The 26,730-nt window shown below is 47.1% G+C and overlaps 1 protein-coding gene across 11 annotated transcripts in view; it reads left to right on the forward strand.

The window, feature by feature from the left end:
• Nucleotides 1-26,730, forward strand: part of Agap1 (ArfGAP with GTPase domain, ankyrin repeat and PH domain 1) — a 430,070-nt gene that overhangs the window by 337,390 nt on the left and 65,950 nt on the right. The window lies entirely within an intron of this gene.

The following is a 26,730-nucleotide window of genomic DNA, read 5'->3' on the forward strand; positions in this document are numbered from 1 at the left end:
AACCTCTAGGCATGCAGCAGCCCTGAGTCAGTCTCTGGCTAGTCTGCTGTGTGATTGTCATGCCCTTTTGGCTGTCGGATAGGCTGGGGGACCTACCTGTCATGATTAAGTGGCCGGCGTGTTTCTTCTGTTACCACAGCATAGCAAGCTCTCGGGTGTGTAATGATGGTGACGTGCACGAAGCACACATGATTGACATAACTAAGGGCTTGGGAACCGTTGTACACCTGGGTGTGATCCCAGCTACATGAGCTTTTTATTGTTGTGTTATTGCCAGGAGTCGGCGCAGGGGGAGATTTGTCAGAGATGACCTCACAGATCTTGCATGCTATCATCGTTCACTCCATTTCCTTCTTCTCACCATCTATCTGCGTGTCTACTTATTGCTCTAATTTTGGCAGCTGCCCTAAAAGAACAGAGATTGTGAAGTCTCCATCATCAACAGCGTGTAGATTGCATAATCAGCAGTCATTTTCAAGCCATGAGATCCTGAACTGGCCCTATTGGGGGGGGGAGAGAGAGAGAGACAGACAGACAGAGAGAGACAGACAGAGAGGAGATAGAGACGGACAGAGAGCGAGACAGACAGAGAGAGAGAGTGTGTGTGTGTGTGTGTGTTTGTGTGTGTGTGTTGGTGACGGTAGTGTCCTGAGTCATTGAGTTGTACAGAAAATGTCAAAAACCAAGAATGCTACCAACCTCCCAAAGATACCACAGAAATGTGGTGGTTTTTGACTCTCTACCCAAGGATGCCAGAGGCTGGTGGGGTCTCACTACCCTTGAGCTATGGATTCTAGGAGACACCACAGGGCCCTGATGGACTCGCTACCCACACACCAGAATTGGCTTTCCAACGAGAGTCTTCACGCAGTCGCTCAGCTTCCCGGAGAACGAACCTGCTAAAACCGAGTAGGGCTGAGTCTGCTCCAGACGTTGACATTGTATGTTGGACACAGTTGACTCAAAAGCCATCCTGCAGGGTACAGTCCAGCCATCACAAACACACACAAGCTCTGAGTGCTCTCAGATCCTTTGTGGAAGTCAGCAGGTCAGAAGTAAACAAAGATGAGTCGATTACAGCAGGGGAAGACGGAACAGAGGATTCCCACCATGACAGACCTGCCAATAGGAGAGGATTTTTGGTCCTTTTGTAAATCCACACAAACTGATGGGGTTAGCTTCAGGACCATAAAAGCGCATTGAGCACCTACTGAATGCCAAGTGCTGTGGTTCATACTGCGTGGGAACTAGATAAGGGGTCCCCTGCCCTGAACTGGGGAAAAGTGATGGAGACAGTAGAAGGCAATGGCTGGTGCTTCGCCACTGGTACCCGAACATCCTGGTTACCTTGGACACTCCACAAGGGAACAAAGCATCCCAATTGCATTTGATAGAGCACGGAATGTCTACTCTCCTAAAGCAGAAAATTGGGGGAATTCTGTCAACTGAAAATGAGATCCGTCCTAGGGGGCAGCTTGGAGCCCTGTCAGTGTGTAGAGGAGACTGTAGTGTGGCAGGACAAGCAGTCAGTTCAAGCTCCCTGTCCCCCCGCCATACAAGGGAATAAAGTCACCTTACCAAACACAAGTTGCAAGACTCCAGTCTGCCTTAGAATCTGTACATGCCACAGGCCTCCGCCCCTTGCTGTTTACCTGGACTTGGAGGTGCTCTTCCTGCCTGACACTCTGTTAGTCAATATCCCTCCAAAGAACCAGTGAGAACATGTTTTCCTCTGCCCAGCTGGGAGCCCCTGGGTCTTCTGGCTTTCCCACGTCTCAGCATCTGCCTTGAAGTCTTCACGTACTGTGGCTGTCACTTAACTCAGTGATGAAGTTGTGACCCCTGTGACCTTGGTCCCATCTAGAGGAGAGGCAGCACTAGTTCTCATGGCGGTACCCCTCCAGTTAGCATTTCCTCCCCAATCTAATTCATCACCTACTTTCTGTACCTCATCTTGCCCTGCTTCGTGAGCCCTTCTCTTGGGTCAGCAGCTTTTGTGAATAGACCACGTGGTCCCTTCCCAAACCACAGGATCCATTGTCATATACATTCTCAGACACCAGCAAAGGGCTACCACTGCCCTGAACTATAGTCAAGGATAGAGGTCCTTCTGTTTTACAAATGCAGACAAAGTTTCCATAAAGCAGTGATGTGCCGCAGACACAGATGGGGGCTGACATCAGAGGCTGTGTTGGGCCTCTGGGTCAGGGTAGTCTGTTTGGCTTTGTGCCTTCCTGGTCATTCGCTTGGGCATAGACCGTAGAGGTACCTCTTCTCCTATGCACTTGTGCATCTTTGCAGCACGGCTGTGCTCAGCGGGGCTCCTGCCCTCTCTGCTCCTGACTTGCTCTTGGGAGTGGGAAACGCTTCTTCCCAAACTCACCTCCTCTTGGCTTCTTTACAAATGTATTTCGTGTGTATGTTTGCTCTGACACTGTCATAGTAAAGGCCCAGTTCTCTGCTCAGCTATTTTTCAGGTGATCAGAACATACAGGATTAAACACCAACTGATGTAGGGGGGTGGCCTCTTGCAGTTTCTTCAGAAACATAACCAGTTTTTGTGTTTGCCCTTGGGATAATGATCCTTGTTTGTTGTTTTGGATGTAGGGAGTGAGCATTTCAGGGACAGTTTGAAGTTAGCAGGAGGCAGGGAGTGATTGGTTGCGCCCTTTGTCCTTCATAGGAGCGCTGCTCTGCTGATTCAGGTGTTGGCCGAAGACCCTCCTGCTCTAGCTCTAGTTCCGGTCATACTGACCTCTTGTTTTATTGAGATGTGCTGCTGTGGTTTAGAGAAAGTGTGATTCCGGGCAAGCAGGGAGCTTGCTTAGCGCTCCTTAAAACTATATCTTCCTGCCTTTCAACTACACCCTCTTCTCATCTCAGACAAATAATAAGCACCAGGTACGAAGCCACGGCCACATCTCCCACGAGAGGAAGGAGGACAGTGCGGACTTCAGCAGGCATTGCCATTCACACGCACGACTTAACTGGAGGCTTCTTCAGTACGCAGGATATGGAGAAAATTGGCCATTTTTCTGTGGGGTAATGGGCTTTGTGAAATATGAAAATCTATCAAATGGTTACATGCAATGACTTTATATCAGAGTTCATGAAGAACACCTACTGCACACAGTTTAATTCTATTTAATTTTTTGAGGGGGGAAAAAGCAAAGGGAAATGTTTTAGTTTCTCTTGAGCTGATTTCTCTCTGCTTTTTCTTAAAAGTGCCTTTCTAGTTACCACACAGTGATGTGATCATTATCCGCCACCTCGTCGCCCTGCTGCCTCTGCATGCAGTAAAATACAAAAAAAAAAAGAGAGAGAGAGAGAGAAACCAGGGGAGCTTGTGAAGTATGACTCCCCATCCCAAGACTCATTGCCCACGACTCGTACCGCTTGACAGTAATGATCTTATTACAGCACTGTGGACCTTGAAGAGATTTCGCGAGGAGAGTGAAAGGACGGAGGCTCGTGTAATCAAGTGGCGCTGAATATTCCACGCGTTTTTGATCACACACTGATTGGGCACAGTTTTAGCCCATCTTCTAGTCAATTATGCATGGCCCCTGTGCTCCTCGGATAGGCAGGAACATTGATGGCTGTTGTCTGGCTTTGGCAGGCAGCCAGGAGTTTGAAGTGCCTCGCGCACACCGTCTTCGGGATAAGTGCTTTTTAGTTGGAATTGATTACCTTTCTTTGGGTTTTGCTTAATGGCAAAACTGCATTTGGAGAGGGCTTCAGGTGAAAAATGGCCATATTAGCCATTCAGAGCATCTCAACTCCTAGTCAATTTTTAGGCTCCCTTCGTTTCCGTCTAATTTCTGCTTAATGAGGTAATGTTTGCTAATATGTGGGACACCGCACCGTGTTTGCCTCCAAGCACACGTGTTGAGCATGCAGGATATGTTCTGTCTCATGGCTGCTTCTTTCAGGCCTTCAGACAGATTCCCATCTCTGAGGTAATCTGTGGGCCAGTTCGCCATCTTCTCCAAAAAATAACCCAAAGGTACTTTCCTCTGTGGGAGATGAAAGTGCATTCTCCTTGCTGGTGTTGCCTCCCCTTAAGTGACGGCAGAAGGTATCCTTGCTAGTTTGGGGTATGTTTTGCTGCCTTTTGCCACAAAGGATTTTGCCGTTTCTGGCTTTGGCTTGGGGTGCAGGCATGTTTGAGAGGAGGGACTGTTTTTCTACAAGAATGCTATGCTGCCTGGTCTGAAGATCACACAGTTAAACAAGTCATCACATGTCTAGGAGACCGAGGAGACAAGAATTTTGCTTCCTTTTGTCAAATTCTTAAATCTGACTCTTGGCTTATAGGTAATTCTAGAACTGTCAGGCAGAAAATTTTGTACGTTCCTTTTCATGTTTTTATGTGAAACCATGAAATCAGACACCACAGAGTAAGTGATCGGTGTAGCACGTTCTGGAAGATATTTTGAAGTCACCGAGAGTGTGGTGTCTGGGAGCCTACAGTCGCTGTGCTGATGTGTCAACTGAGCTTGCAACGCTAGGTATTTTCAATAACTTGATTTGACTCTTCCTAATGAGATAAATTGGGAGCTTTGCTCTTTTAGTTGATTCTCATTTGGGTCTCTCATGACATCTGCAGGTGAGAGCTGCTTTCTTCTTCAGTCGGCAGAGCAAAAGCCATGAAGTACTGTAGACACAGCTCCCAAACCTGCCCCAAGAGAAACCACCAGGAAGTAAAATAATGTCCTATCAGAATTCCAATTCTGATAGGAATCAGTCACAAAGTGAGGGGTCTGTGTCCACGGACAGTCTGCTAGCGGTGGGGTTGCAGATAGCTGCTGATCTTTGCTGTGTGTCGGGCACTGCTGTTAAACAAATTCTGTGCATGCTGTCATAATCTCTGGGAGCCTGCAAGGTAGGTACCGTTATGCCTGTTTTTATAGCCGAGGAAACCGAGGGTCGTAAACTTTAACTAACTTGCTCAAGGCCACAGACATAGCAAGCGGCCCCTCGGATCCACACGGGGATGCACCAGTGCTCCGCTTACTGCTTCCAGCTGCCTCAACAGTGACCTTCCCTTCTTGGGAAGGCCACGCTTGCCCCTTCCCTTCAGATCTTGCCTTACCCAACACTCCTGTGAATTCAGTTCATACCAAGGAAAGGATGATCAAAAGGGTGTTTCTCCTCCATTTTAATAAGTTAATAGCCAACCTCTCAAAAATGTAACTTGACCTGTGACTGTGCATCAGCAGACGGACAAAATGTGGGTTATTTTACCTCAGTGGGTGAATCCAGTTCCAGGATTAAAGAGAATCAGAGAGCTGGTAGACCCGAGGGAACTGTTTGCTAAGTGAATGCAGAACAGCTCTTATAACTATCTCGGAGTTCCTGCCAGTCAGTCATGCAGCTTGAGATCTGTTAGCTATTTTCTTGGTCCCTCTTAGCTTTATGTTAGTTGTCTTCCAGAGACTGCTAGTGATGAGATCTGAGCTAGAAGACCGGTGTGAAGGACCCACCTGCTGCAGGAAGCCTGGCCTTGCACATAGATTGCAGAAAACCCCCACTGTGGTGCGCGGTGGCTATCTTCCTGAATGCACAAGTGTGTTTGTTTGTCCTTGGCTGGTGGGTGGGGAAGACCGAAGACAGATGTACCCAGCTCCTTTCTTCCCTTGCCATCCCAGGCCTGGGGATGGGACATGGAGTCAATTTGTCCATGTTTGTGAGAGAATGGCTTGGAACGGTCATCACCCAGTTCGTGCAAGGGAGGAAACAGGCAACCCCACGCCCCTATCACATGTCTACCCCGCACCCCTACCCTACGCCCCATCATCATCTAACAGGAGCCATCTCATCACGATTGGTCCCAGGCCGCCTTTAACAGTTAACTGGGTTTCTTCCAGCATGAGGGTAATAGTTATTTTATCAGTGACTTTGTTCAGGGTGTGGGAAGGGGGTCTCTTCCAGGTTCTTCTGTCAGAAGAATTTGAAGGCAAATCGAAAGACATGGATTTTTAAGCCAGATGTAATTCTTGCTTTCATCTCAGAGTACTAAAAAATGTAGTTGAGCCGGGTGTGGTGGCGCATGCCTTTAATCCCAGCACTCGGGAGGGAGGCAGAGGCAGGCGGATCGCTGTGAGTTCGAGGCCAGCCTCGTCTGCAAAGTGAGTCCAGGGCAGCCAAGGCTACATAGAGAAACCCTATCTCGAAAAACCACACACACACACACACACACACACACACAAAAAATGTAGTTGAGTACTCCTCCTTGTCAGGACCCATGAGTACATTGTAGAACCTTGTTGGGGGTTATATTCCTAGTCCCCACGGTCTTCAGAGATGCTGTTAGCTGAGAGAGGGAGGCAGGCTCTGCTCTGGTGATCTGGTTTCTCAGGATGCTGGGCCTAGAGAGAACCCCTGGAAGAGAGGAAGGAGCTGGGTAGGAAAGAGTGGGGCTCGGTATGAGGGCCAGGTAGCCATAGCTGGAGAGAAATTCATCACTAGGTAACACCAGCAGGGCCTCTGCCTGGGTAGGCTGAGTCTTGAGTTTGGCCACACCTCCCGGCTCTAGCATCTGAGTCCACAGTCCTCTCCTGAGTTGACTCCATGTTCCTCTCACATGCCACTCTCTTCATTTTGTTCCTCTTTGGTTTCTCCTCATTCCTTAAAATTTTTCCTCTTATCTCTCTTTTTCTCCCCCCACTCCTCCCGTCTATACCTCGTAAACTTTTTTTTTTTCTCCTTTACCATCTTTGCCCTTTTCTTTTTATTGACTGTTACTCATGGCAAAGTGTGTTGTGTGCAGGGTGCCGCTGAGGCTATTTACCACGTGCAACTCAGTGACACCATCCCAGTCACAGTGCTGTGGCATCACTGTGCCTGTGTCGGCCTGAGCCTTAGCTTCTCCTCACTGCCCCACCCCCTCCAGCTGGGGTGACCCCTTTCCTACTATTTGCTCTGGGGGAGTCACCTGTTTTGAATATTTCCTGAAAAGGGGGATCATTCAAAGCCCTTCTTTGCTGCCATGTGGAGAATGGAAACCAAACTTTGGTCTTCTACAAGGTCAGCTGGTGCTCTTACCCACCGGGCTGTCTTTATACCCTTCATTTCCTCCTTTTCACTAAGCCTCGGATTTCAGCTCAGGCAGTGTTGCCGCCACCACACTCAGGGCTGGGTAGCTCACCTGTCCTCATTAGGTTTCTGTGCCTGTGATAACCACCATGACCAAAAAGCTACTTGAGGAGGAAAGAGTTTATTTCAGTTTTACAGCTTACAGTCCATCGTCTAAGGAAGTCAGGGCAGGAACATAGAGGCAGGGTTAAAGCAGAAGCCATGGAGAAAGACCACCTGCCTAGGAATGGCACCACTCACAGTGGACTGAGTCCTCCCACGTCAATCATTAATCGAGAAAATGCCCTCACAGCCTTGCCTATAGGCCAATCTGATGGAGAGATTTTCTGTTGAGGGTCCCTCTTCTCAGATAACTCTAGCTTTGTCAGGTGGACAAGATACTAGCTATCACACCTAGAAATACTCCCCCAGAAAACCCCCATAGACTCACATAAAGATGTGTCTCCTGGGTGACTCTTAACTCCCATCAGGTTGAATGCCACAGCTGACCATCACACTTCGTCTCAGCGTTCTGACTATCCTCTGGTGATTTAACGGGGCATGTATCTTTAAAGAATGTGTGCCTTTCTTAATTTAAGGAGTCAGCACCCTCTGCCTTCTTCTTGACCTGCAGCTACATGCTGGTGCTCACAGGACTTATGATGTCCAAAGTACATGACAACTCAGAAGGTTGAATAGTTTTAAGAGACTGGTGCAAAGGACCATTCCATACATGGAGGTGTGCACAGAATACCTGCCTCTCTCAGCTTCGTACAAGGGGGTGTGCACAGACTATCTGTGTCACTCAAACAGTTCCACATAAAGAAGACAGTGCAGAAAAAATTTTCAAGTAATTTTATTCCACGTGAGTTAGTTTCTGGAGCTTGGTAAACGGCATCAAGAGTTTTCTAACAATTGGGGAAAATGGCAAGCATCTTCTGCCGGTCATTGTCTATCTCAGTGTTTGGAAGATGAAGCCATTATCATCTCGTTTCATGGATAATTAAAACATTACATCCTGCAATCCCTCAGTCTATTGAAGAAATTTCTCTGTTGCTGCTGTATGTCAGGTAAGGGCTTTATCTTTTCTCATTGCCCTGGCTTTGGGCAGTGCTTAGCCTTCGGATGTCTCCACTAACGTGGACTTGTGAATCAGCCAGCATCACAGCATATCCAGTTTTTTCTGTTGTTCAGGTGCAGGAGAGTCTTCTCAGCAACTGAACTCATCTCCTAGAGGGTTTGGCCTGGCAGGCAGATGGCCGCCTAAGAACAGGACACAAGGCAGCAGCAACAGCAACAGTTCCAGAAAGATGCTTTCAGGGGTGGCTGGTAGTCTTGGCCAGGTTCCTCAAAATATGCATACAGTTCTTATTGACCAGGAAAGGTTTGTGGATGAGCACAGACTACATAACATCAACTGATACTTCTTAGGGCACCTCACACGTTTCCCAGCATCCTAGTCTGGGACTATGTACCTGTGATCCAGCTGATAAAAACGTGGGCAGACAGACTGCTTCCCTGAAGAGGTGACTCCTCTCTATAAGGCCTCTACTCAGTAGAGATAGCCTGGAAATGAGTGTAGCAGAGGATCGTGCTAGCAAGTATGGGGCATGCACAGTACTAAGCAGCAGCTGGGGATTATAGAGGACACTAAGAGCTGGCAGTCATACAGTTAATACCTGGCTCTTTTGGAAGAGGGGCACAGCGGTCTCTTCTGGGTCTTAGTTAGAGTTTACAGTATGGGTGATGGCCACTCTGTGAGGACAGCCTTATGTTATATATGTGGCACAGTTAGTCTCGTCCATTTATGAGACAGAAAATCTGAGAACAGCCAGGAATGGTGGTACACTCTGTAATCCCAACACTTAGGGGAGAGAGGCAGGGGGACCAGGAGTTCAGGGTCATCCTCAGCTACATAGGACGTTCATGGCTGGCCTGCGCTACGTGAGAGTAATATCCTTGTGCTTCCTGACATCCCAGTAAACACCAGCCTTGGAGGACGAAGGACACCTCCCTAGGCCTTCATGGATGTGCTCAGTTGATTTCTAGTGTGTTTCTTCTCTGTAAGTATGACTTTTGGGTGACATAAGCCAGACATGAAATCGAGCAAGACCTAAAATGAATAGTTTTCTCAGAGAATCATGCAGTCTACCTGCCTTTCGAAATCTAAGAGGCATATCATGAGACTTAGGCCCGTCAAGAAGGCCATGCCCTCCACTGTGGTTACCTCAGGAGCTGTGTCCTGGGATACACTCAGGAAGTGATGGGGCAACTGAAGACTGTAGTTTTTGTTACTTAATTTTACAGAAAAAAAAAAAAAAAGAAAAGAAACCAAAAGTGTGGAGACCTCTCATTTTCCATGTGGGATGTCTGGTGAGCAAGTAAAACTTCATTAATTTAAAATCCATACCCTCAAATAAGATACACAGCTCTAGGGTGAGTACTTTCTAGTGCTGGAGTGCTATGAGGACGACGTGCCTCTTCCTGTATCCTCATTAGTTTTGTCAACTTGACACAAGCTTAGAGTCATTGGGGCAGAGGAAACTACAGTTGAGAAAACCCTTCTGTCCGATAGGCCTGTAGAGAAGTGTGGGGGCCATTTCTCTTGATTAATGATTGATGTGCAGAGGCTCAGCCCACCATGGGCGGTGCTATCCCTTGGCAGGGTCTCCTAGGTTGTATAAGAAAGGTAGCTGCGTAGGTCATGAGGAACAAGCAGGTCAGTAGGCAGTGTCGCTCCATGGCTGGCCTCTGCTTCAGTTCCTGCCTCCAAGTTCCTGACTTCAGTCCCTGCCCTAATTTCCCTTCATGGTGGGCTGTAAGCTGAAGTAGACTCTTTCCTCCCAAGTTGCTTTTGGTCATGGTGTTTATCACAGCACTAGAAAGCCAAGTAGGACACGGTAGACCTCTATAACACACAAGCCTTCTGCTAGCACCCAGCTGGATGTGTGCCCCCAGCTTTCTGCTCTACTAAGACTCTATGGTTTTATTTCCTTCTACCAACAAATTCCTACTGTGCCTGCATCTATATTTATTGGAGTCTGTCATACTGAGTGTATTTCCCCTCTCATTCCTTCAGGGTGTTCCCTGTTATTTTCCTACAGCATGATGGACCTTGTGTAAGATTTCTAAGGTCTAACCCAAGACTTCTTTTCATATAGATGAAGCCTTTGATGCTAAGTGAGTGACATCTGAGTGACATGAGACAGGTGAATAGATGCTTGTCCTTCCTCTCTGGCTTCCGAGAAGTTCATTGCCATCGTCATCAAAGGCAGTGTGCATTGGGGTTTGCTTTCTAGGAAGGCAGCGCCTGATCATGGTCCTCACGTTGCCATACACAGTCTCACCTTCTCTTGTGGTAGTTAGCAAGGCACCTCACAGGAGGCAAGAAACCCATGTCCTGTGGATTTCTCAGATGGTCATGATGTCTTCGACTTTTATTTATCCAAAACACAGAACGAACTATATCACGCATAGTGGAAGACATGTGGTGTTTGGAGTGCTGCTTGCAAAGTTGAGCCTTCAGTTACAGCACACCATCACCTTTTCATAGTATAAGAAGCAGGCTTGGGAAGGCCTGGTGCCCAGCAGCCCTGCCTTACCCTGGGACAGATAGGCCTGATCCTGACAGTCACTTTGACATTGCAGTTCAGATTTTGCCAGAGAAGTGAGCTCTGCGGAAATGGACCGGGAGTCACCTGCACTCTAACCCAGTTGACGGTTCCGTTTCTCTGCCTTTGGGGCTGTTGCTCTTTCTCCTTCCTTTCAGCTGGCCCCCAAGAAATCCATTGTGCAAATTGATTTGGAGATCAGCCTTGATGAAAGACCAGCCTCAGCCCTCCCAGCCTCAGAGCGGTATCATTAGCCATTCCTGATTGTTTGGTTGTACGCACTGAAGTCTCTGCAGCAGGCCTGGAGATGCACAGAGATTAACTGGGGGCTCTGCAGCCGTTTGTCACACAAATAGCAGTGCCAGTAAACTGGAAGACGATAAATCATTTTTCTCAAAATTGAAACCTTTTATCAGTTGTGTCGTTTTCATTATTCAATAAATGATTAGCAGGAGCGTTGCCACTTAGTCATCCATGGTTAACAACTGCGCACTACTGCTGCTAGCCGGGCGGTGCATCACACCTGCACATGAGCAGGAAGTCCGCTGTGTCCTCTTCTCCCAGGGAACCAAGCTGACCTCACCACCCACTGCCATGCACATAGCAGATTAGAGTTAGGAATTAACAGGCATGGCCTGAGTCCTCCATGGTGGGCACTGACCTTGTTCATTCCTGCTGGAGTTGCTGTGTGTGGTGTTTTGAGCCAGGGTGTCACTGTGTGATCCAGATTGGCCTCAGACTCAGCACCCTCCTGCCTCAGCCTCCTCAGCTGACGGGATGGGATGTGAACACCGTCATACCTAGATTGGCCTGCTTTAGTTCTGAGAAGATTAAATGGGTGGGAAGTTTTCATTTGCCTCCTCTTGGGTCTTCTGCTCTAACATTTTTGCCCTTTAATTTAAATGCCAGCCATCTTGGTTGGAGAGGTTCCCTCTTATTCCTAAGCCATTGGTATCAAATCAGCTGGTGATGTCCAGTCCCTGCTGTTCCTAACAGAGCCCAGTCTCTGGGGGATAGACATGGCTCCCAGCACAGACACAATAGACCTCCAGAGAAATCCTGGCTAGTTTGGGTTTTATTTTTGTTTGTTTGTTGCCCACTTGACATAAGTTACAGTTACTAGGGAGAGGAGCATCTACTGAGAAAGTGCTGTCATCAGATTGCCTATAGGCAAGTCTGTTGGTCATCTTCCTGATTAGTGATCAATATTCGAAGGTCCGGCCAACTGGAGCAGTGCCACCTCTGAGTCCATATGGCCTAGATAATAGAAGAAAGCAGGCTGAGCAAGCTGTGGGAAGCAAGCCAGTAAGCAGTGTTCTTCCATGGCCTCCGCATCAACTGGTGCTCTGGGGTCTTGCCGGAGGCCCTGCCCCGACTTCCCTTCATGATGACCTGTGATGTGGAAGTGAAGGCCAAACAAATCCTTTCCTCTCAGGTTTCTTTTCATTACAATGCTTCATCACATCAACAGAAAAGCAAATCAAGACAGGTGTCAAGATCCAGTCCAGGGTGTCTGTGTGCAGCTGGAAGTAAGCTTGCAGTCATACCCTGACTCACCAGCAAACAAAGCTATTTCAGACTGATTCTGAAATGTGACCATCACTGGGCATCTGCATTTTTTTTAATTGGGAACTACTGAGACTGCCAACATTTGCCTTTTCGCCCAAGTAAATCTAATTGATGGGGGGGAAATCTACTGCTAACTGAAGGTAGGAGAGGAGAAGGAATGGCCAAGAATGTGGATCCTTGTGGAATGAGTGTGTGTCGGTGTGCAGTAGTGTCTACGTATCCTATATTTGCCATCTTTCTTCCATTTTGAAAATAGCCAAAGTGAAATATTTGTAATGAATCTGTAAGTTTTAAATGAATGCACTTTTTCCTAGCAGCATGATTAAAATCCTGGTTTCTCCAGCCGAAATTCAAGTGACTATGTTGCAATAGGTCCATATTCTATATGCTACCCACCCAGTAGTCACTTGAAGGCCATCACAGTTATCACATACATTGTCACTGGATCCAAGTGCTGTGTTCACATTGCCTTCATTTTATGTAGAAGTCGCCTGAAATACAAGAGTGATACTTGCTGTAATTTTATTACAGTGCATTTTTAGTTTATTATTAGTTACTGTTAGCATTGTTTGATTTACACATTAATTCTTATCATCTGTGTTTATGTACAGAAAAAAAAAAAACAAACAAGTGCACTGTTTACTGTTATCACCATTTTAGGCATGCACTGTAGGTCCTGGAATGCAGCCCCCAAAGGAAGCGAGAGCTGCTGCCCTTACTGTAGTGTAGACTTTGAAACAGCATGACATAATTTTTAAATTACTATGAGTTGTGTTTCTAATACTTTCAAAGACATTCCTATGCTATCCTCAGTAAGAATTGTCTTCGGTGTCTCTTCAGCTTGGTTGACATTCTGTGAGGGCTTTGTCTGTGTCTCTCTCTCTGGCTGTCGGTCGCTGCACATCAAGTGTGAGGTAACTGGCTTATAAGGCCAACCTCTGTTAAGGCATCAGCTTTACTGTTTAGGAAAAGATGGTCTTTGTAGCTTCCTAGCCACCCAAGCTCCCCAGGACATCCGGTTTCCCAGATACAGTTAACAACCTGTCTCTTGGTGACTACAAACCTCAAAAGCATCTCAAATAGAAAGCTCCAGTATGCTTCTTTAATTATAATATTTGAGGTCCTTGTGGAGGAATTGTGCCTGCAAAGACAACACCGAGGTTCAGTTCTTGGGGACTGACAATGTTGACGGGTTTGAGGACTGGCCTGTGATAGGCAAAATAAGGATGTTTAGTGTGACCAATCACTGCTACCATCCATCACACTTTGTTTCTCTAAAAGAAACTGCCAGCCGAGAAAGGAGGGAAAGAATACCAGCTCTGGCTAACAAAGATAATAACTTCTGCTGCCCCAAGTCACAGCCCTTCTCTAGCTGTGGGCGGTAGAGGCTTCCTTTGGGACAAGTGTCTAGGAAGGTCTGTGCTCCGGCAGTGTGTGTAGAGACCTGGGAGGAAGGAATAGAGACTATCTGAGGTTCTATAGACATCTCCTGGGCCCCGTGAGTAGTAAGGATGCTGAGCCCATAGGCTCTGGAGTCTGGCTGAGCCGCGAGCTGCCTTCCCCCTGGGAAAGCTGTGGGTGGGAACTGAGTGAGAGGCAGCTATGCTAAGTTCTCAGTGTTGTGTTCAGCTTAGCACAAGTTAGCAATGGTGGTGAGAGCGATGATAGTGATGATCATGCAGAGGGTGGTGGAGGTAATGTTGGTGATGCTGGTATTAGTAATATGGTGATGGTGGTAGTAATAATGCGATGAAGTGACGGTGACGATTGAAAGGTGGTGTTGGTGAAGCTGGTGTCGGTCATAATGATAATAGTGATATGATGGAGATGGTAAGGGTGATGACAGAGTGCTTCCTGTCACTGGTGGCTTTGACACTGATGATGGAGGTAGCAGTAGTGGCAGTGATGTTAGTCGTGGTGGCAGGAGTGCTATTGGCTGCACAACCGTCCTTATGGACTTGTTGTTATAACGTTGGTGGGTGGTGAAGAGCAGTTAAGGAGCCTGAGGTGTCTAGATCCTGTATCTATCTTCTTCCTTAAATGTGGGGGGCTGATTCCGAGCTGTATAAAGCAGGGCAGTGCTCTGCCTTCACTCACACTTGTGTGTAATGACTTGATCCTTTTGGGGTGCCCAAATGTAACCCTTCTATGCCAAGAGTGGGGTTTTGTAGTCATGAATTAGCAGTAATCTAACAGCCAGTTAATTGGTCCTGATCCTAATTACTGTCAGAAGTAAGACCTTAAGGCCAATCGTCAGTATCGTCCTGCTTATCGCATCCTTCCAAAGTTTGTTTACAGCTGAGGATTTACAATGTCTGTCAGGATACACATCCCTCTGGGCTAGTCTTTGTCTCTGGATCATTGGACAGCCCCATGTTACATTCTTATTTTTATCTTTCCAATTATAAAATAATACAGACTTGAGACAACTCCCATAGTAAGACGAATAGTTTAAGGAAAAGCTTGTGTGGAAGCTGAGGGCAATGGCACCTCCCAGAACTCTGGAGGTGGAGACAGGAGGATGGAGAAACCAGCCCATGGGCTGCTAGGAAGATGATTAATGGGCAAGAGCATTTGTCATGGAAGCAAGAGCACCTGAGTTCAAATCTTCAGCACTTACATAAGAGCTAGGAGCAGCCACATGTGCCTGGAGCCCCATTGTTGGAGGACAGAGACAGGTGGATCCCAGGCGCTCACTAGGCAGTCAGCCTAGACAAAATTATGAGCTTCAAGCTCAGTGCAAGATCTTGTCCAAAAAACCTGAGGGACAGTGCAATAGAGGAGGACACCAGATACTCTGCTTCAGCATACGCGTGCGTGTGCGCGCGCACACACACACACACACACACACACACACACACACAAAATAAATAAATAAATAAATTTCGAAACGAGTTCAAGGCCAGCCTAATCTTGGCTACATAAGACCTTGTCAAAGAGGAGGTTCCACAGGAGAGGTGAGTAGGGAGAGGAAAGGAAAGGAAGTTAGTATTTTGGCGGTGGGGAGAGTGCTGCATCTGGGATCGCTGCTGCATCTCACTCCTTAGCCCACTCCAAGCTTCCTTCCATGTGTTCGTCATGGCCCCTGTTGTAGAAGGCTGTGTGCAACAGCTCTCCCAGGACTACCCGCAGCATAACAAGACAGGCCGCCTTGTGCTCCTGCCCTTTCTCATGAGGCATTCAGTGAGAAAAGAAAGGATGATTGTGGAATGCCAACCACTTACAAAGTGTACCCATGTCAGGGGTGCTGATTAATGGAGTTTTATTTCCAGCGGGACCTTTAAAGAAGAGGCACTCGGGTGAGCCATAGGTGGCAAGAAACACCCAGGCTTGTATAGAATGGTCCTAAGCCAAAGAGTTGCTAGTGAGCAAGGCAGAGCCTGGACATCACAGAGGACTGTTGAGCCCTATGTGTCAAAGACTAAATGCACCCCTTTCTGAGGAGGTGTGTGCCAGCCATAGTGCCTGGGAATATACCTTTCTTGGGAATAGGATCATTGTCACTGGTTATTCATCTTAGAGAATATCATAGGCACAGATGGTGAGGAGAAGGCCATATGATGGTGAGGATGGCCCCCATCAGAAGCCAGGAGGCATGCAAGGAAGTGACTGACCATCCTCTGAGCCTTCCAAAGCAGTCCAGGCCCCTGCAGCATTGTGCCTAGAACCTTTTGCCCCAGATCCATGAGAGGATGAATGAATGACCTTGGGTCATTTTGTGGTGCTCCATCCTGGCCGCCACAGTCTGTCCAGTGAGCAGTCTACAGAGGTCCCTCCCGTGGCTGCACCTGGTGCACTGTAGAGAGCAGGAGCGGGGGACCATCCCAGCACTCCAGCAGGCATGGCAGGAGAGAAGAGGTGACGTGCCCACTTTGGCTTGGAAGCGAAGCCTTCAGGTCTTATTGGAGACCATGATGTGTGAGGTGGAAAAGAGGAGAGAATGCAGGAAGATGCGAGGGACAGAGCTGAAGGGAGGCACAGCCTGATCAGAGGCCCACTCATTCTTTCCTGTGGAAATTGGGTTGTGTACATATAAAAGGTGTTGGAGAATTTTGTTTGGTATGCTAATGTCTGACAGGGTAGGTGTCCATAAGCCACTAACAACTGCCTCAAGAGCATTGTCTGTGGTGGACACTCTGCTGGAGATTGTACAGTGCCCCTTAGCTGAGCATGAACCGGGCTCCTGCGTTTCAGCTAGCAGCAGCACTGCTCTGACAGTCTCCCAAGTCGCCCTCTGAGTTCATGTGTTCCCTGTGCAGATCTTTCTCAATCCCCAAGTGAGACTGGCATGTTGAGTCATGCTGTGATGGCCGCTTGGTCCTAGAATTTGGGAGGAAGATTTCATGAGAGGCAGCCAGGCTTGGGGAGGGTGTACAGAGGTCATGGGAGAGAATGGGAAGATTTAGCCGTGTGCCAGGGAAAGCTGGCTTCTGCAGAGAAGCAGTAGCTACAGAGCGGGCAGAGACAGAGGAAACTAGGTGTGTTAGCACACACCATCATCTCTTCTCTCATGTATGTCTACAAGTGTGTATGGGGGAGGGGCACTATGCATGCATATGCATATGGCAGCCAGGGTTTACCCTCGGTGTCCTCCATTGCTCTCTCAGGTTGTTTTTGAGACAGGGCCTGTCACTGAGCCTAGAGTTCACTGATTGAGCTAGGCTGGCTGGCCAGTGAGCTTCAAGGATCTCAGTCTCTGTCTGCATACCCACACCCCATCCCCAGGGCTGAAGTCAGAGACAAGCGCTGCCATACCCAGCCTTTATGTGGATGCTGGGAACGCAGATTCAGGGCCTCCCCTTGTTGCAGAAGGCATATTTACTCAACTGACCCTCATCCCCAGCCCCTGCCACCCTTCTCCAGAGGCTGCTGTTACAGTATTGCTTCATCAGCAGAATTGCTTTGTTTTCTCGCCACCAGAGGCTGTTGGCCTGCGAGTGGTGATTGTCCCTGCATCTTCCTGTCCCCCCCCAAGGTAAATACCAGATACTTAACTGTTGAAGGGGTCATATGGATGGATGGAGATGAGAGCCACACTGAAGAACGGTGTTTTCATAAAACTGTCAGTTTTACCAAATTACAGAAATCCAGTTCATAACACCTTTCAGTTTCACTCAATGTGATCTCAAGTGCACTCTTCAAACCGTGATTTGCTGAGATCAGGATATGTAGTAAGTCCGCGGTGAAGGAGCCACGGCAGCTGGATTTTCACAGAACGCTCACTGGCTTCACTTCTTACTTCAGTTTTCCTCAGAACTAATGTAAAAGCTAGTTCAGTAATTGCTCTCAGTGAACTTTGAACCCGCATCATCTCTGTCACTAACGCAGTGTTCTTGGTTTCTACGATATTCTTGCTTTGTGGCTCCTTGTGCCTCACATGGGCTCAGCCTCACCCAGTCAGGGAAAGACACTAGCACATACCCAGCCACTGACCACGTGGTCTTCTTGGCATGTCTTACTAAGATGAAGTCTCTCTGCACAGGCAAAGTGTCTAGGGCACAAAGCCCCGAGTCCCTCCACAGCCATCTGTGCCATTGCCAGGTGGGGCCACCAGTGCGTCAAGAATGTTTGGGCTTCCTGTCTTTTCTCCTTCGCATTCTTCCCTTGCTCTTCTCTCCCCTGGCAGCTAGCGCTACTGGAAGAAGATACTGTAGCCTCCACTATGCTGACCCAGTGTGGTCATTTTCCCATCTGGAAACTAACCTGCCCATCCTCAGGTCTCTGGGCCTCATGTGTTGCTGCCCTGCTCCTTTTTTCTCAGAAGCTTGCAGGCCCAAGCTCTCTGTAAAAACACTTTGCAAAGAAGAAGGCATATGTAAGGACCTCCCAGTAATACACATGTGCAAATTCATGTCACAGGTGCCCAGATCTATAGTATCATCCCATTGGCTCAGTGCCACTGTAGCGCACACCACAGTAGATCTCAAGTTGACATTATCTTGGAAATTCAGTGAGTAGGGAAAATGTTACGTGTATATTTGAAACCATTAGGTGCTGCTAAGCCCTTAATTGGGCAGCATTACTACCAACATTTTGTATTCTATAGAAGCAATGTAAGTAGGAAGAAGAAATGTCGTGTTCTATCCAATATACTCTTTAGAGTACTTAATAGATTTGGTTTTCTAGAAAAAAAGTTTTAGTGATAAATTTTAAATATATAAAAAGTTCACTGAGAGGTTCAAGAGTTTGGGAATGGGCACATGTTCAAGTGGCTTCCTTAAACTAGCTATATGATTATAGTAAAATAATTTCAATTTAAAAACTCAGACAAACATCTTTTTAAAGGGTGAAATAGAGACAATTTCATGTGCATAAGTGTACACACACACACATACACACAGTTTCCCCTCTAAGCCTTTCATTGGCATGACGTTTGTTACAGTCGATGAACCTGTACTGATACCTTGTGATTTAAGTTCATGCTTTACTGCAATCTCTTTAGTTTTTATCCAATTCCTTTTTCTGTCCCAGGATCCACATTGCCTTAAGCTCCTCTGGCCTGGAGCATTTTTTCAGAGCTTTACCTTTTGCAAAGACACATCAGTGGCACGCTGATGGAGACTAGGACTTATTCGATGTTTTTCTCAGTCTAGTCAGGGGCTGTAAGCCAGATGAGGAAAAAGACTCCAGACAAAGCACCACTTCCATGCGTCTTGTATACTGACCACATGATTTCTGTCTGCTGATGACAACACTGTCCCTGTTCATGTGGCCTGTGGCAGTCACACTAGGTCCCCAGTCTCTGACCTATTCTGTCCTTACTCCCTCATGAACTGTTTGGAGGGGAATCACTAGCCCAGCCTACAGTGAGGGTTAGGGTATCTACAGAAATTATTTGTGCTCCTTCTACAGAGAATACTCACCTCTTCCCCACTCGTTTCTCTTCTGTATGGAAGCCACGACTACTTGGTATTCTAGTTTATAATCCAACTTGGCTCCTTGAAGCGCCCCAGCTGTGGTAGTTGGAGGTCCTTACCATGCCTCTGTGACCTTTGGAATGCAGGCCCATGGGGGGAGGATGTCCGTCTTTATGATTTTTGTCAAATTCTAGCACCGTAAGATAGATATTCCAGCCTCAGCCTCACCTTGTAGTTTTCTTGCATGTCTGAAAACCACCCCCTTCTCTAAATAGTGCTGGTTCTTTTCATTTGAAAAATGGTGTAAGAGACTGAGGTCTGCCTTCACTTCTTGCTACTGGCTGCCTTTGCCGCGAGACACAGAAGTATATCTGTTGTCGCCATATTCCGTAAACTCAGCGTCGTAAGTGTTTCAATATGTGATCTCGTGTTTCTATGTGACATAAAATATGGTATGTACAAAGCATAGAGCAGGAGCCAGTACAACATGAGCCTCCTACTTGCTTCCCTCCATCCACCTTTGTAGTCCTAGAGAGTGGAGCCAAGGTCTTAGAGATGCTGGGCATGATGAAGGCACATCTGAGTAGCTGCCTTAGGCAGCACCTGTTGTTGAAAAGCCTTTACCTGTATCAGCATGACACTTCCAATGTGATCAATCCCCTCTAAAGGGGAGGTGGGAAGACTGCCTGTGAACAAGAAGTTAGCTCACTTCCGCAGTAATATTAAAAGTAGCTTTCCCAGGCATTCTTGGTTAAACCTGTATAAAATTGGTGTATTTAATTTCTAATGAAAGAAAGCAGACGTTGTATTATTGTGATGGCTCAGCACTGCGGCACTTCTCCCGGGCCCTCCTTCAGTGGTAATGACCTTGTCTAATCATTCCGAATGACTAAGGAGCATGCTAAAGAAGTTCTGGCCTTATGGTCAAAGCAGTTTTATGGGAAGGAACTCTTAGTGTGTAAAGGGAGAAATGTCTGAATGAGCAGGAAGAATGAGTTTAGACTTCTCTTCCTCTCTGGTCTTTTCATGCTGCCTTTTTACACTTGAATCTTCTGGATTCTGTGATTTCTGAGCCTCACACCAGATACTCTTGGAGGTCACTGCTGCTGGCCCCAAATGGCAACAGCCAGCCTGTCTCTGCTTGATCCGATAGCAAAGTCTTCTCAGGCTCAGATGCCACATGTGAGGGAGCCCCAGCAAGGAGCGTTTCACCCCGCCCTTCGGAACGCGGCTGCCAAAGCAGCAGATCAAATGCAAAGGCCCTTGTTTGCTGCCATTGAGGCTGGTGGTCCAGTGATCACAGCCCCTCAATTACAGCCCTGTGCCAGAGCACAAGCAGTGGTCATTAAATAATTATGCCTTTGATTAGTTGCCTAACTGGTCATTGCTTTGAAATATGATAACACAATTTGGAGTTTTATTAAAAAACAATTTTTCCCTGGAATTGTCTAAAAAGATTTTGTGTTCAAGAAAAGAAAAAAAAAATCTGCAATATATTTTTGTTGGAGGAAATTGAGAAAGAAAAGAAAGAAACGGGAAGGGGTGAGGGGGCCCAAGATGAGAAGAAAGGGAAGGGGCGGGAGGCCAAGATGAGACGACTTTTTCCCATTATCACTCATTTCTGGCTGGGGGACACCGAAGAGCCCAAGCACCCTGTGCCCGACTCCACGGCCCCCATCTTGCCTGACTCCGCAGAATGGTAAGATAGCCCTTACATAGGCAAAGTGAAATAAGTCAGGGTCTCGGCCACTCTTAGGTCCTGCTACTTGCTTGCCTGTTGACCCAGGTACCATGTAGGATTTCTTCCCACACATTAAGCCTTCCTTTGCTAACTACGTGAGAGTTCAGTTTGCTCTGTGTGTGTGTGTGTGTGTGTGTGTGTGTGTGTGTGTGTGTGTGTGTGTGTGTGTGTGTGTGTGTGTACACGCACGCACGTGCATGGGTGCATGTTACACAGTATGCTGTGGTCCAGCCTTGGCAGAGTATTTATTCCTCACAGTTCCAGGGTCCTGTCTTCCACTCTTCCCATGTGCCCAGGTGAACATGGAGGCCAAGAGGAAGCTATAGGTTCCCTGTCTCTGTTTCCTCAGAAACACACAGTGCCCCAGGAAAACCAGGAGAGATGCTCCTGCAGTTTCTTCCCGAGTTTCCAATCTGAGAATGGACCAGACAACAGAATCTCTATTGTAAACACATCATGGAGACAGTGCTTGTTTATTTACACTGGCATATTACAATTACAGCAGGTCAAGCTCACACTCTCACATGAGACTGAGATGCCCAGTTGTTCGTAGCCCCGCAGGAGCACTCCACCTGCACTTGAGTACATCTCTAGGCCAGAAAAGAGTCCCACCACCCCTGTCTTGGGGGTTTCGGGATTTCTGGTGGATCAAGGGAGTTTTGCATTGGCTTTGTTGTCGCTGTCCACCAGGGTTAGCAGTATTTCCCAGAGTACCTACATCAGCTCACTATGTAAAAGCCCTTGGCGGTTTTCAAGCCCAATGTGTTCTAGATAAAATGGTGTCTTTGGTAAAGAAAGTCGTTCTGAGTTAGTAGAAATTAAATTGAAAGTATCCGATTAAGGATCAATGGCTTGTTCCAGTAGTTTCCTTTCAGCGATTATTTTATTGCCTGTGGTTTGGAGTTGGGAAGATGCCTGTTCTCACGGAATGCTGCCAGCAGTGTAGGTACTTCCTCTCCTAAACATGGGCATATCTGCTTGGTCTCAGATTTTAACCCTTTCAAGGTCTGTTTTGAGAAATGTGTCAACAGACTCCTCCTCTAGGAGTCAGCCACTGTGTCAAGCCCCTTAACAGCTGAAGGAGTGAGTTCGTGCAACCCAAGAGTCTTCTGGGCTACATCCTATGGGATTTACGTAGTCTGGCTGAGCAAATGAATGATCACACAGCCAGACAAAAGAAATTACCCATCCATAATCTCAGGACACAGTTTCTGCAAGACTAAAGATTATGGGACATGGCGCAGACAACAGTGGAAGGTGCACAAAACCACAGTGCCATCCACTCACTGACTACATGGGCTTGAGTTCTCTTAAAGACATAAGTTTACACTCCTTGTGTGAGCAAGAGGGTTATTCGTCTCCTCCTTGAGAGGAGACATTGTTAGGCATGAGTGGTCCAGCCCCTTCCTCCTTGTAGGTAGGAAGACTCCGCTTGTTCTCCTAATTGATTCTGAGGGATGCCTCATTCGGCACATGCTCCGGATATAGTTCATGTACACTAAGCATCCAACACAACCGGCCTGCAAACCTGGACATAACCTCCTCATGGCTGCATCATTTTTAAATTGACTCTCCATGGAATATTTATAATCAACAAAGACAACTGCCAGAAGGAGAGCAGAGATGGCATTAATAAGTTTGTTTTCCTGGTGCAGTGATGGAGGATGCGTTTAGGATAAAACCTTGTTGTCTTGAGCATGCTAACAGACTAAGGAATGTTCTTGTTTTACTAATAAAAGCTGGGCAGACATCTCAGCACCAGAATCTGCTTTCTCGTTGATTTTCAGCCTTTTTCATGCTGTGATAAAACAAAGAGATCGTTTTATTTAGAAAACCTGAATAATAGAAACTTTTTTTTTTTTTTCAAATAAAGTTCCAAGTCCCTCGAGGTCACAGAAATCTATAGGAAAGACCGTAGCTTCCAGGAATAAGGAGCTGTAACGACCTAGACTTGCAGGTGCTGAGTGGTCCCCGTCGTTCTGACACCATAGAAAACCATCATTGACATGTTTTTCTCTTCTCTGTCTTTGAAAAGACCGAGGCTGTCTGTTGGTGATCACCAAGAGCCAAGAGTAATGTGTTGTACCTCTCTTGCTCAAGCGGACCCTGGGTTCAGTTGTAGCCATCAGGCACTTTGCAAAAACGCCAGTCATTTGCATTAAGAACATGGTTCAAGCCGGACAGACTGGCACACGCGTTTAATCCCAGCACTCGGGAGGCAGAGGCAGACAGATCACTGTGAGTTCGAGGCCAGCCTGGTCTACAAAGCAAGTCCAGGACAATCAAGGCTACACAGAGAAACTCTGTCTTGAAAAAAAAAAAGAACATGGTTCAAGGGTGGCATCCACCTCATTGCTGGTCTGGTGGCTACTAGAACAGAGAAATGACTAAAGAGTTAAATATGGGTATCGGCACACTCAGCCCTCCTGGTGTTTTATGGGTTCGCACTGGGGCATCTTCTAGTCCCCAAGAATTGTCCTGTCAGTCTAGCTTAGTGCTCATAAGTAGTGTATATTTCAAAGAAAGTCAACAATACAATTGTTGGATCACATGGTCACCAACTGTGTCTCTGCACCTTTAGCCTGAGTTTGTCAAATTTTCAGTCCTTTTAATCCTTAGAAAATATCTTTGCAACCAGTGGACCTCGTTGTGGGTAATCTTGATCATCAACTCCATGTGAGGTAGAGTCATCCTGGAGACAAACTTCTAGATGGGGTTAGCTGAGGAAGGAAAGCATACCCTAGTTGTGGGTAATACCAATCCATACGCTAGTTCCTAGACTGAATAAAAAGGGGAAAGGGGAGCTGAGCACCAGCATCTGTCTATCCCTCTATCCCTCTCTGCTTCCTGGCTGTTGATAGGATGTGACTGGCTGCCTCAGGCTCCTGCCTCCATGCCTTCCACACCACAGTGGACTGTGTACCCTCCAACTGTAAGAAAGAATAAGCCCTTCCTCCTTTACGTCACACTTGTGAGATATTTTGCCACAACAATGAGAAAGGTCTTAGTGATGATACTTTTAAATCTCTGCCCTAAGTACCCAGCCATCACCCTTGTTTGCTGCTTCAGCCTCCTGCTTTGGCTGTCCCATAGCAAGACTGTGTGTGACGAAGTTCACTGTGCCTGTTTTATTGTCATTATGAGGGTGACATTGTCCCTTGTACTCCTTGGACTCACAGCTATGAGTTACCAAGCTTAGTGATTTTTTTTTTTCTTTCCTCCTATGTTGAAATTTCATTTGTAAAGTGCAAAGAGAAAGGAGAGCTCACACCCAGGGTCTGTACTTGCGTCCAGGTTTGTAGCGTCTGAGATATCACACCCATGGAGTTGTCTGCCGGCAGAGACCTGGCTGCAGCCCCCTGTCATTTAGCTAGCTGCTCTAATCCAAATGCAAACCCTTGTTTATCCTATAGGATGAAAAGAGCAACCACCACATGCTTTCACCATCTGCCTTTTGTCCAGCTACATATGAAATTTCTAAGAAGTAACATCAATAACAAAATCTAAATGTCAGCCCTTGTTTAAACAAGCCAACAAAACAAAAACAGTGTTCATGAAAGTTTTTGAAAGACCTGAAATTGTATTCAGAGATTATCCAAGTGGGATATAATGTTGCATATCTGTGGCTGAGGCTAAGGTAAGAGGAGTTTGAGACCCTGCCTGGATACATGGTAAGACCCTCTCAGGAAGAAATAAAAATCTTACACAGAAAACAGCATCTTTTGAGCATGATGGTCTTAGGCATCTGGCTTCTTGCCAAGACTTGAGACCAGGGATGCTATTGAGTATGTGATGGTGGGCCCACCACACGGTGCTGGAGTACTGCGGGCTCCATTTGGTACCATGTGGCTGTTTCCCCTGAGATGTTACCGATGATGATGATTGTAGTTCTTGTTGAAAAGCTCCTAAACAAGGCGACTTACGCAATCAATGCCCCAGGAGACAAATGCTCATATCAGGACCTTGGTATCAGCCAGAAAACAGCCATTTGTTTACAAGGAAGAAAAAGCCATGACATTTTATACGTTGAAATTGATTATTTCATCAATAGGTTAATAGAATTCCAGGCTGTAAGTTCACTTCCTGGTTATACATCCCAACTGTAATGAGAGAACAGAGCATGAAAAATGCAGAGTGCACAGCAACCAGGAAGAGCTTTCTACACAGAGCTTCCCCCTTCTGCAGTGGCAGCCTGGATTCTGCCTATTTATATGTAAATGCTCTAGAGAGAGGCCCGCTTCCCACAGGAGGCTTTGTAGTAACCACATCTTCCTGGAATTTGTGAAATATGCCCTCAAGACCCTGGGAGCATCCACCAGTGAAAAAGGAAGCAGATGCCCCACTGTAGGAATACAGTGTAACCTGTGGAGCAGGGGTGCGGGTTGCAGCAAGCCTTTGTTTTCTTGAAAACCGTGAGCAGTCGGTTTTCCTTCATTGCTCATGGTTGCCATCCATGCTGGCTGTTATCTGCACAGCCTTTCCCAGGCGTGTTGTTCCCTGGGATGGACACAAGACTTTGAAGACTCAGAGGTGAGAAAAGCCTCTCCACCCTTCTCCCCACACATACCCCCAAGAGAAGTTAAGTTTTGACTGGTATACAGTAGGGAGAAGACTCAGGGCAGCAACCATAGGGATTACATTTCTTACCAAACTGTCTGTTGCTGTTCACACTACAAAGAGAGCTTAGGTGCTTAGTTACCGTGGCTGTAGCCATGTTGAATCAGGGGCCTTGAACGCACAGTTGTTGGCCCTCGTAATTAAACTTTGCACTCAAAGTATGTAAGGCGGCATTTCAGAACCCATCCTGCTTCCCTGACAGCTCAGGTTCTCCCATGTACTTTCGATGATCTTTACAAAAAAAATCTCAATGAGAGTGACCGGCAACTGAACTCACCTCGACATCTCCCTAGGTCGCTGTTGTCCACTAGAGAGCGGTTTTTCACACAGCCAGCCAGGGCCTGACACCATACTGCCTGCAGCTGTGAATGACTTGAACACTCTAGGAGATAGGGATGGTTAGCCTGTCTTAAGCCAGAGGGTCAGTCTGGCCTCCCACCTGTGCTACGCGACCTAATGGAAGCTTCCAGCAGGTTCTCTTCCTGGCTATGGAGCTGAGAAATAGATTGTCCATGGTACCTTGCTTCCAGCATGGCAACTTTCACCCCTGCTAAGTATTTTGGTGTTTGCCTACAGTGACAGGGCCAGCCTAGATACATGGAGCTGTCTTTGCCTCCCAGGAGCCACCTTGTCAACTCTAGTTGGGCTCTGTGACCTATATCCTCAAGGGCTGAGGGAATCCTCAAACCATCTTTTTCCAAGCCTTAGGTATCGTGTGTGTGTGTGTGTGTGTGTGTGTGTGTGTGTTTGTGTCTGTCTGTTTGTCTGTGTCTGTCTGTCTGTCTGTCTGTGTCTGTCTGGGTGTCTATGGATACGTCTGTCTCTGTTTGTGTGTGTGTGTGTGTGTGTGTGTGTGTGTGTGTGTGTGTCTGTGGACATATCTGTCTCTGTGTTTGTGTCTGTGTGTGTGTGTGTGTCTGTGTGTGTGTGTAGAACATGCCTGTGTCCTTGGAGTGTCCTATCACTTGGCTGCTAGGCAGCATATACAGCTGCCCTGTGTCCAGGTGGCTCAGAATTTTACTCCTAACCCCGGCATTCCACTTGAAGTGACTTGGTGCCTGTCCTTTCTGAAGAGTTTGAGGAGGTATCTGCTGTGATGGGGCCCACCTGGTCTCCAAGATGGTCCTAGGGCTTTGCTGCTTTGAGCTAGTGTTCATTTCACGATGGGGTGAAGAGAAGTTAACAAAAACCTCTTCTTTACAAAAAAAAACCTGCCTCTGAAACATACAGAGCTAACCTTCTTACCACCAGGGTCCCT

This window comes from Acomys russatus, chromosome 12 (assembly GCF_903995435.1).
Source record: "Acomys russatus chromosome 12, mAcoRus1.1, whole genome shotgun sequence".
Lineage (NCBI taxonomy): Eukaryota > Metazoa > Chordata > Mammalia > Rodentia > Muridae > Acomys > Acomys russatus.